General features: G+C 39.1%; 1 protein-coding gene across 2 annotated transcripts in view; it reads left to right on the top strand.

Moving 5' to 3' along the window:
- Positions 1 to 11,547, top strand: part of LOC109409987 (E3 ubiquitin-protein ligase CBL-B-B) — a 298,628-nt gene that overhangs the window by 201,424 nt on the left and 85,657 nt on the right. The window lies entirely within an intron of this gene.

Below are 11,547 nucleotides of genomic sequence, written 5' to 3'. Positions count from 1 at the left end.
AGTTAAAAATCGGAATTTTTGACACGCGAAAATCGATTTTTCCCCTAAACCGTGCGTCGGACGTACGTCGGGCATAGTGCGCTGGACAGAGGACCAGGTCCGCTGACCAACGCACTATGTCCGACGTTAGGTTTCCCGTACGGATTTGGAGAAAAAGCGATTGTCGCGTGTGGGGAAACTTCGGGTTTCAATCGTGACGACAATAAAAACCTGAGAATGAAACCGAGTTTGCAGTTTGAGAATGGAGGGAATGATCATTTTATTACTTCTATATGAAGTGAAACAATGTATGTAATTTGGTAGACCCAATCCTCCCTTTGGTGCATGAACGAATGAAAGGCAACACAATTAAAAAAAACCGCGTGAGACTCGTAGGAAACACTGCTCGTTGTAGTCGATCCTGTCTGCGCTACGATGTACTTTTTATAACTTCTTCACTTCAACTTTTTAACTACATTGCATTGGTTGGCTCTCAGCTGTGTAATCCTCGGGTGCTTAAAACCGTAAAAATATTAGTAAAAATCAATTATTTTTTATCCAAAAAATAAAATGTGGAGATCAAAAAACTGGCGGCTTCCATAAAGCGAAAACTTTTGACAGTTGAATAAACAAACCTAGATACCCAGCCTACTTAGATCAAACTATAAAATCTGTCGGCAAGAATTGTCAAAATCGAATCACCCCTTGCAGTTTTATAGCCAGCGTAAAAAGCTGGATACCCATTTTTCATAGTTTTAGGGCCTAAAACTCCATTAAACAGCCTCCATCTTGATTTGAAGCCGCCATTTTGAATTTTAGACTGCTATCTTGGATATTCAGGTTGCCATTTTTGAACTCCGGACATTTTCCCCATACAAAATGTACCCTTCTTGCATGGTTTTAGGACCTAAAACTCCGTTATACAGCCGCCATCTTGAATTTAGAGCCGCCATTTTGTATTTTGGACCGCTATCTTGGATATTCATGTTCCATTTTTGGACTCCGGAAACCTTCCTCATACAAATTATAACCATATTGCATGGTTTTAGAGTCAAAAACTCCACTTTACAATCACCATCTTGAATTTGGAGCCGCCATCTTGGATATTCAGGTCACCATTTTTGGACTCCGGACATCTTGCCCATACAAAATATACTCTTATTGCATGGTTTTAGGGCCAAAAACTACACTAAACAACCGCCTTCTTAAATTTGGAGCCGCCATCTTGGATTTTAGACCGTCATACCAAATGTACCCATATTGCATGGTTTTAGGGTCTAAAACTCCTTTAAATAGCCTCCATCTTGAATTTGAAGCCACCATCTTGAATTTTAGAACGCCATCTTGAATATTCAGGTCGCCATTTTTGGACCTTGATCTACCCCATACAAAATATACCCTTATTGCAAGGTTACGAGCCTAAAACTTCGTTATACAGCCGCCATCTTGAATTTGGAGCTGCCATCTTGAATTTTAGACCCCCACCTTGGATACTCAGATCGCCATTTATGGACTCCAGACATCTTCCCCATACAAAACATACTCATGTTACATGGTTTTAGTGCCTAAAACTCCATTAAACAGCCGCCATCTTGAATTGGAGGCGCCATCTTGGATTTTAGACCGCCATCTTGGATATTATGGTCGCCATTATTGGACTCGAAATATCTTCGCCATACAAAATATACCCATATTGCGTGGTTCAGGGCTTAAAACTTCATTATACAGCCGCCATCTTGAATTTTTGACCGACATCGTAGAATTTTCGATTTCCTGTGTTAATATCCGCACAAAATTTATCAACCATGCTGAAGGTTACAAAAATCGCCGCAGTTTGATGTGTCGTATGATGGGCCTTGGTTCAGTTTTATGTGTGGCCAGTTCTACCGGTGCTGGTCCGGATCGCTCAATTGGCCATAACTCCGGAACGCCTTGACCGATCCGGATCATTTTCAATAGCAAACAATGCGGTAAAATTCCGGTTCGATTCGAGCTATAATCCGAAAAATCGGCCAATGGGAAGTGCCTTAAAAGTGAGTGACCTTTTTGTACACAGACATACATACACACATACACACATACACACATACGCACATACAGACATCATCTCAATTCGTCGAACTGAGTTGATTGGTATATATGACTTGACCCTCCGAGCCTTCTATCGAAATTCGTTTTTTGAGTGAATATATAGCCTTTCAGTACACTTTGGTGTATGAGAAAGGCAAAAACATCGTCACGGAAACGAAATCGCCCAATGCTAAACGTACTGTGTTTGGCCGGGCCATCACTAGGTGGCTATACTGGGCAAACGTCAAACAGGAGCAAAACCGATGCCAGCGCTGCGCGTGGTCAATTGACCAACTACCGATAATTTGAATCAACCGTTAAAAAAGTGATCGATGGGAAGCGGACGGGGTGTGACGTCTGTTTATCTGTGTCAGAGGATTCAATACAAACTACTCATAAGAATTATGCTATAAATTTGAGAGAGAAGGAAATTTATAATGGATTTCTCTAGATAGAAATTCACGCCTCGCCTGAGGATATTTTTTTTCTAAAACTCATTTTAGACCAGTGTTGTCATGGTAAAATTCAAAATTTTTGTAGGAGTTCTGTTAGGGTGCTTTTTAGGAATTACTCCTGGGATTCTTTCAGGCGTTTCTTCAACAATTTCTCCAGAAAATTCTGAATGGATTCTTCTGGGAATTCCTCCAGGGGGCTTCCTAGAAGATCCTTAGATATTCCTCCACATGTGGGATCATAAATTGCTCTAGAGATTTTCAGAAACCTTTTTTCAGGGATTTCCTCAGATTATTTTTTTCAGTGACCCTTAAAAGCTTCTTTCAGGAGTTCCTTTAGAAATCACTTCAGGATTTATTTCGTACCGTTTTTCCAGGAACATCTCAAGAAATTCTTCTTGGAATTACTGCACAGCATTCTCCAGATTTCCGCGCGTTACTTCAGAGGGGAAATTGTATCAGGAAATTTTATCCACTAATATCGTTCAGACATTGTGCAAGAAATTCTTCTAAGAATCCATAAGAATGTCCATGATTTCTTTCAGGGTTTGTTCCAAATCATCCTTCAAAAATTCATTAAGAGATTTATTTAAGAGTTCTTCTTGTACCTTTACCTGCAATTTCTTTACGGATTTCCGGATTTTTTTCCGGATTTTTTTCAAGGATTCCTTCAGAAACTTCTTTATAATTTAATGCAGAAACTTCTCAAAGATGTCCTTCAAAAATGCCTTCAAGAATTATCTCAGAAACTTCTCCAGGATTTTTTTTTTTCAAAAATTTCTCAAAAAATCCCATTAAATAAAAATCCTCTAAATCCATCTCAGGAGTTTTTTTTTTTCCTACACTTCTATTTAGGAAATTAAGCCACTGCATCCAATTAACTCAACTTTTGTGGCGAATCTCAGGAGTTCCGCCAGGTATTCCTCAAGGACTTCTCCAGGAGCTCCAAACGATTGTTTCTGAAATATTTTCAATAAAATTAAATCTCATCATGATTTTTTTTTCAAATATTTCTTAAGAAATTCCTTCAGGTAACCCTCGAAGAGTAACTCCAACATGGTTTACGTAATTTCATAGAATAATTCTGCAAACATCTGTGGAGGAATATCTCAAACCGCAGAAAATTCTGAAAATAACAAAAAAAAATCATGCAAAAAAAATTATTTAAGGTATGCATATTATAATCTCTTACTGACAATTATGAAAAACCCTTAAACTACTGAAGAGGTCTCAAGTGTTGTTTCAGAAGGAATTCCTTAGTATGATTTAAATGGAGTCCACGGAAGAATTTCCGAAAAAATACTCTTGGCGGAATTTCTGAATAATTTGTCTTTCTAATTCTTGATCCCTTGAGATATTCTTGAACGAGCCCCTGCAGGAATATATGAAAGTATCTCAGGGAATTTTCCGGAATAGTTCTAGAAAGAGTTGCTTAAGTAATCGCTGAAAACTCTTCCTCCCTTGATTGAATTTCTACAAGGATTCACTAATAAATATTTAGAAAAACTCTTACCAAAATTCATGGAGGATGTTCTGAAAGAATTCTAGGAGAAATACATGGACATATTTTTAAAAGATTCCCTGAAAGAATGTCTGGAGGAATACTTTAACTGTAAAGGTTCCTAGAAATTTCCAAAGAAATGACCAAGGGTATTATCGGCAGTTTTTTTTTCTCTTTGTCATGAGGGGATTTTGTCGTCAAAAATGCTTGAAACTTGGTCGAATAATTTAACTTGATTGAGAAAATTTTGAGGCAAATTTTGAATTCAATAGGTTTAAAAAAAACCCTTTGATGATGAGAACCAAACGGTCGAAAATAGGTAAGTTCCCCTATGTCAAAGAATTCTGAGATTACTGTGTAACTAACATTCCTGGAGTTATTTCTGAAGGGGGGAACGTCCATAAGTTACGCCACGCTTTGAGGAGGGAGGGGTTTCGGAAAGTGTGATTATTTCAGAGGAGGTCCTATAGAAAATGTGTGGCTGAGCGGGGAGGGGGGTTGAAGATGGACCTTTTTTGCGTGACCTATTTAACCCTTCAGAACGCGCGCCGTTGTAAAATTTTGCTCACCGTATATAGCGCGAGCACGGTGCAATTTTAGTATCCGACAGGCGCGCGTCCTGAAAGGTTAATGAAATTTCTAATAAATCAATGGAGCCATTTCAAAAGGTTCTCCATAGAAATTCTTTAAAAAAATTATAGAGGAACTTAAGGCAACTCTAAAAATATTTCTTAAGGAACATTCGGATATTTTCTGATGAATTCTTGGTGAAATTTCTGGAGGGTCGTGTTCAGGAATTTCTGAAGATTTGATGGAACATATGCCTACAAGAATGTCATTCGTACATTGCCATGAAAATCTTCCAAGAGATATACAAAGAATATGTAGGAGAATGTGTTTGTGGACCTAATGAGAATATCGCCAAGAAGTTTGTTGATAATCCAGTTTTTAAAAAGACTCACATAGTACTTAAAAAAGAATAAGTGAGGATCTTGCTGTGTTGTTGTTAGAAATCATTAATCAAAATTGCAGAAAGAACAAAAGATTTACAAGAAGAACTTCAGAAAAATACGGCTAATATGCACAAGGAAAAAAATGGAATCTGTTTGAAATCTACCACTGTTCTTGGTATCAGATTTAAACAGGTTGGCGAGAAAACAATCTTTGTCGTTTTCTCATTGGCGTGGGAAATTTAGTTCGGCGGCGTGGAAAAATACGAACAGCGGCGCGCCGGGTCAATTTTACTGGCGGCGGCGGCGTGAAAAAATCGTCGGCGACGGCGGCGCGGCGCGGCGGCGCACACGTCTAGCCCGCTGCTGGCCAGACGGCTTGTTTACAGATTTTAAAGCATATTCGCTTTAAATTTACAGGCATTTGCTACAAATCATGCCAGCCACTCTCCGTCATCAGCTACACGAACGGCTACTCGCAGCTGTGGCGGTTTCCCCGTTGTCTCTCTCAGTACTCTCTGCAGCAGCCGGAGCATGTCGGGAATGCGTGCATTATGGTTGAAGCAGTTTAACTTTGACTGTCTGCTATTCAACAAGTTGTGATAGCCGAGAGAGCTCAAGCATGCTACTCACACCCCAAGGACCTGAGTTCGATTCTCGCACGGAGCTCAATTTTTCGTTATATTTTCTGACAGATATCTGCAATGTAATTTTAAGATCGCACAAAAATTTCCATCATTTATGACGGGGTCCTTTTGTTACATTCGATCCGTCATAATTTTACAGGTTTTTTTCGAACTGTCTAGAGGGGGTCAAATTAAAAAGTGTTCATATTAGATGAGGTCAAACCACCGGGGGTAGACGATAGCTCAAAATTGTGACGTACTGCAGCAAATCTGAGCGGCCCAAAATCTGTTAGAGACACATAAGTTTGCTCTTGAGACAAAAACCAATGTTGCGCTGTGTTATGTGTCTGCTTTCGGAATGCAGCCTGTAACTGACTAGGATATTCGTGCATGCTTCTATGTGCCTGCAAAAAGCCAGGCTCCGCAAAAGCTTTCAAAAAGTTACATTGAAATACGCAGCTATTCCAAACTCACTTTTCTCACTGCCATCGTACCGGAAGACAATGATAGAAAAAAAACTTCAAAAATTCACTCATATGTCGGTGATTTCGAAACGGCTAGAACATAGGTTGTGATGGCAATTACTAATAGATTGATAGACCCTCACCAATAACAGAAACGTGAGTCTCAGGCTGAGGCTAGGGCTGAGGCTTTCAATCTGACCAAGATTGACGTGTCGAGCATTTGGCATAAGCCTGACTACTTGGATCAACGGAACATCTTTGAGTAAGTCTTTGAGCAAATGGGAGCAGCTCAGAGCTGCTCGATCAACAAAAGCTTGCTCTGAACAACGCTGTCTCCCCCCCCCTCCCCTTGGTTCAACTGTTATACTCATATATGCATGACAGCTATTAACATTTTCATCGGATATTTTTCTTTCTGTTTTAGGCTGTTCTTTTATATTTTACTGTTATACTCATACAGTGGAGTCATCGAGGCTACTCCAAGTTACTCAATGAGTAATCAGCTCTCGAGATAAACTAGCTCCCAGCATGGACGACCTTGAAAATATGAGAAAAATATCTTATGGATACATACATATATATTTTTTTGCGCTACCAAGAATTTCTTTAAAAATGGAGATTCCTTCATATTGTCCAAGGATTTTGAAGATTTGAGAAATCTTCTACTGTTTCTTTTAAAAATTACCGCATGGTTTCTATCAAAAATAACTCTAGAAATTTTGTCTTTAAAACTACGTAGGTTTTTTTTCCAGGAACTGCACCTGCGATTTCTTCAGGAATTCTTCCAGGGATTTTTTAGGAAATTTCGCCAAAGCCTCCTTTGAATATTCCTTCAAGAATTTATCCGGAAATTCCTCCAAGAATTCTTCTAGGTAAATTGACATATGCTCCTTCTAAAACTCCGTTAGGGATTACTTTATAATTTTTTTAAGGAAAAAATCTTTGAAAACTCTTCTAGAATTTTAATACTAGGGTAAAACGGTTTCTCCAGCAATTTTCTTAAAAAAAATCCCTAATAAACTTTTCTAGGAATTCCACCAGCGGTTTCCGAGGAGTTTCTCAAGGAAGCTCTTCAGAAATATTTCTTGGGATTCCTTCATGAATTTCCCTTTGTATGTTTCTCTAGAGATTTTTTCATCAGTACTTCCTGAGACTTCAACAGGTATTCTACAACTGAATATATCATCAGAAATTCTTTCATAAATCCCTTCAAAATTATCCCCAAAGACTTCCTCGGAGTTTCTAGGTTTTTTTTTCCTGGAATATCAGTTAGCGATTACTTCTTTCTTTGGAAATTCTTTCAAGGGTTCCTCCAAGAATTTTAGGAGAGATTTCTTCGGAGCTTCTTGCAGTAATTCCTACAAGGAGTATTTTTTTTTTTTGAAAATTGATCATGCAGTTCCATCAGAAATATCTCCTGGGATTCTTTTAGGGATTCCTTACTTACCTTACCGGTCAGGCTAAGGCCGGGGTGGCCTCTGCTGTACATAGTAGCCGCCTCCATTCCACTCGGTCCATGGCTGTTTGCCTCCAGTTCCGCACTCTGCGTAGGGTCCGCAGATCGTCCTCCACTTGGTCGACCCACCTAGCTCGCTGCGCTCCACGTCTTCTTGTACCGGTCGGATGACTCTCGAGAACCATTTTAGTCGGGTTGCTATCCGACATCCTGATGACGTGACCCGCCCACCGTAGCCTCCCGATTTTCGCGGTATGGACGATGGTTGGTTCTCTCAGCAGCTGATGCAGCTCGTGGTTCATTCGCCATCTCCAAGTCCCGTCTTCCATCTGCATTCCGCCGTAGATGATACATTTTTCGTGTCCGTAGAGGACGACCGGTCTAATCGGCGTTTTAGTTAAATTTGTGTTACGGCGAACTTTATTCGATCGTAGAGTTCTGCGGAGTCCAAAGTAGGCACGATTTCCTGCCACAATGCGCCTCTGAATTTCTCTGCTGGTGTCGTTGTCGTCGGTCACCAGTGAGCCCAAGTACACGAATTCTTCAACCGCCTCGATTGCATCACCGTCGATATGAATTCGGGGTGGCGGGCGCGGTGATTCCTCCCTGGAGCCCTTTGCCATCATGTACTTTGTCTTCGACACATTAATGACTAATCCGATTCGCCTGGCTTCACTCTTTAGTCGGATGTACGTTTCCGCCATCGTCTCAAATTTACGAGCAACAATATCAATATCATCGGCGAAACCAAGCAACTGAACGGACCTCGTGAAAATCGTCCCACTCGTGTTTATCCCCGCTCTTCTTATTACACCCTCCAAAGCAATGTTGAACAGCAAGCAAGGGATTCCTACTGGAATTGATTCAAATATTCCTCAGGGGATTTGTTCAAAAGTATCCCCAAAATTGCACAAACAATTACTAGAAGAATTCATGAATGAATCTCCGAAGAGATTTCTAAAGAAATTCTTAAGCACTTCTGAAGGAATCCCTCATGAAACACCTGGTGTTATCTTAGGAGATTCCTAGAAATAGTTTTTGAAATTTGGGGTTTCTCTGGAGAAATTGCTAGGTAAATGCCTGGAAGAATAACTGCAGAAATTACTCAAGATACCTTCTTAATTTCTAGAAAAAAAATAAAGTTGATTTTATCCACCTATGGTGATCAGAACCCTTCTTACACTTATCATAGTTGCTACTATTATTCAAAAATAATGTATTTATAATGAGTAATTCTTGAATATTAATGCATATTCTTGAAAGAATACGTCATAAATAAAGTACTGTTCTAAGAAATTATCATACCGCTCATGTTCTTACGACACATTATGTCAAAAATCTCTCAAAAACTTACTCCCAAGTAGTTTTTGAAATATACATGTCTCGGTGACAATGATTTTATTGCCCTTTTCTGGCTATATCAGACGGTCAGTATGTCTGAAATAGACGTAAAAACTTGAAGTTTTTTAGGCAAAGTACGTTTAATTAGTGAATTGAGAGACAAATTTGTGAAAGAATTACCACTTGTGTTGGTGGGATTTGAACCCACGACTCCGTATCGCTAGTCCGGCGCATTAATCAACTAAGCCACAGAACAAGTTACAATTCTGCGGAATAGAAAGTCAAATCCAAGCACCACCCTAACCGGACTAGCGATATGGAGTCGTGGGTTCGAATTCCATCAAAACAAATGGTATTGATTATGTTTGGCTACGCAGTCATTTATTGAACAAACGTCGGGCAAATAAAGACCGTCGTTTGTTCAATAAATGACTGCGTAGCCAAACATAATCAATTCCACCAGATCAGTCGATGGTCAGAATGGTATTTTTTTCACAAATTTATCTCTCAATTTGACAATTGAACATATCTCGGTAACCAAATATTCAATCAAAATAAAATTCAATATCACTCTACTAGGATGTCGTAGCTTTTATTTAGTGCTAAGAGAACTCAAATCGGTGGACAGACGGCTCAGAAATTTGTATTGATACACTTTGTCAAAAATCTCTCGAAAACTTGAATTGTAGGCAGTCTTCGACAGATACCTCGGTAGGGTAAATGTACCAATAGTGGTGCTATTAGTAGCTCCTTGTAGAAAAATAATTGAATAAAATTGATAATACCACAAAATAAAAAGTCTGAAAACGTTAATCGGTAGTTTTTCACTTAAATTTGCTAGGAAAAATGTAAAAACCATTGTTTATTTCAGTTTTTGCTAATAAATCACTTGCACCAACTATAGGTACACGGTTCCTATTATGGAGGTAAAATTTAACATTGGTTCCTATAGTGGCGCATCCCATTGAATTCTTATGGGACCCGCCACTATAGGAACACTACCACCACTATAGGTGCAAAGGAGCAAAAAAATTAAGGAAAATAATTGTTTAAAATAGGTTTTTCGGCAAATCCTGAACACAAAACTGAATTAATGTTATTAATTAGTTATGATGCATCTATTAAAAATGTCATTAGCAAGCTTTTTGTTCGAGATAGTGCTAAATTGGCACTACCACCACTATTGGTACTACCTCCACTAAGGGAGCCTTTACCCCAACCAAATGTCTAATTGAAATAAAATTCAATAGCGTTCTACTAGTATGTAGTAGCTTTCATTTCGTGTTAAGGGAACCCAAATCGGTAAACAGACGGCTGAGAAACGTGAGTGACTTTTTTGTAACGCACACACACACACACACACACCTACACATACAGACAAGTGCTAAGTTCGTCGAGCTGAGTTGATTGGGGCCTCGGATCAAAAGCGGTTTCCAGACGGTTTGTATACCCTTCTAAGTCAAGTTTTATGTTAAAGTTTTTTTTTCTTAGGGGTGTAAGAAGGCTCAAAATGATGAAAACATCTGTACACTGAAAATATATTTTGTTTTATTGTACGAAATCGCTCGTCATGTTTACAAATGCCATTCGTTGTTTTCTGCAACGAAAACCTTCGTAATGTGCATGAGTTATTTTCGTACAAAATTGCTCCGACACATTTTTCAGTCTCTTTTTTTGTCGGAATGACAATAAATATGCTTAAATATCCCACATTCGTCCACTTGGATATCACAGGCTTCGAATCACGTATCTTCTGATTGATACCTACCAGTGCTAACCACCCATCTGTGGGCGCTTGTTGAAACCATCCGAAAACAACCTGAACGCTTTCCACTTTGGTTCTGTTTATAAATAACTTTTACTTCCAACCGAGTGCATGTTTCCTTTCCTCTTCTCGCACACGCACCGGCATATGCTCATGAAAACAGGTTGCTTTGTTTTCTCTGCGATCCAATCAATCGTCAGTGATGACTGCAAAACATTGTTGCATTCTACGAAACAAAATTTTCTTTTTACGCATGGTTAGTAAAAAACGTTTGACATTTGTATGTTTTGTTTTATTCTACACAGCTGGAGCTAAAATCTACGAATGAGCGAGTTGACCGCGTGTCGGATTCGTGATTTCGTACATGATACTATTCCATTTGTATTGTTTCAGCATGGTGGTACGAATGGACCGTACATTATACGCAAATTGCTTTCAATTTACGAAAACTAGTTTTACGAAACATATTCGTTGAGGTTTAACGAAAGAATATTCTGAGTAAACTTTGGAAGTACCTCCAAGGAAAAATTGCTTGCGAAGCTTCTGGAAGGATTCTCGGAGACATCCATAAGGGAAATTTTGAATAAAACTCTTAAAAATGTCGGCAAAAACTGCAAACATAAGTACTGGTGGAATTCTTGAATCCCTCAATTAATTTCTTAGGGATCCCTGGTGGAATTCTGAAGGAATCTTTCCCTTCTAGGGGCAGGGCACTTTGCTATCCGAAGCAATTCTGAGTTTTTTTTTTTGCTCGAATCCATTCAGAAACGTTTCTCAAATGCGGAAAACAGGCAAGACTGCTCGCTTTTCCTCTGTATGAAAACCAGAGTAATCCAGAGGAATCGCGTGTATCACTCTGATAAAAGATTATTCTCGTTGTATCTGTTTTGCCGCTGGGAATTCATAGAGAAATTTCTCATGCAATATCTGAAAGATTAGAATA

This window comes from Aedes albopictus, chromosome 2 (assembly GCF_035046485.1).
Source record: "Aedes albopictus strain Foshan chromosome 2, AalbF5, whole genome shotgun sequence".
NCBI lineage: Eukaryota > Metazoa > Arthropoda > Insecta > Diptera > Culicidae > Aedes > Aedes albopictus.
This window is presented reverse-complemented; position numbering and strand designations above follow the sequence as displayed.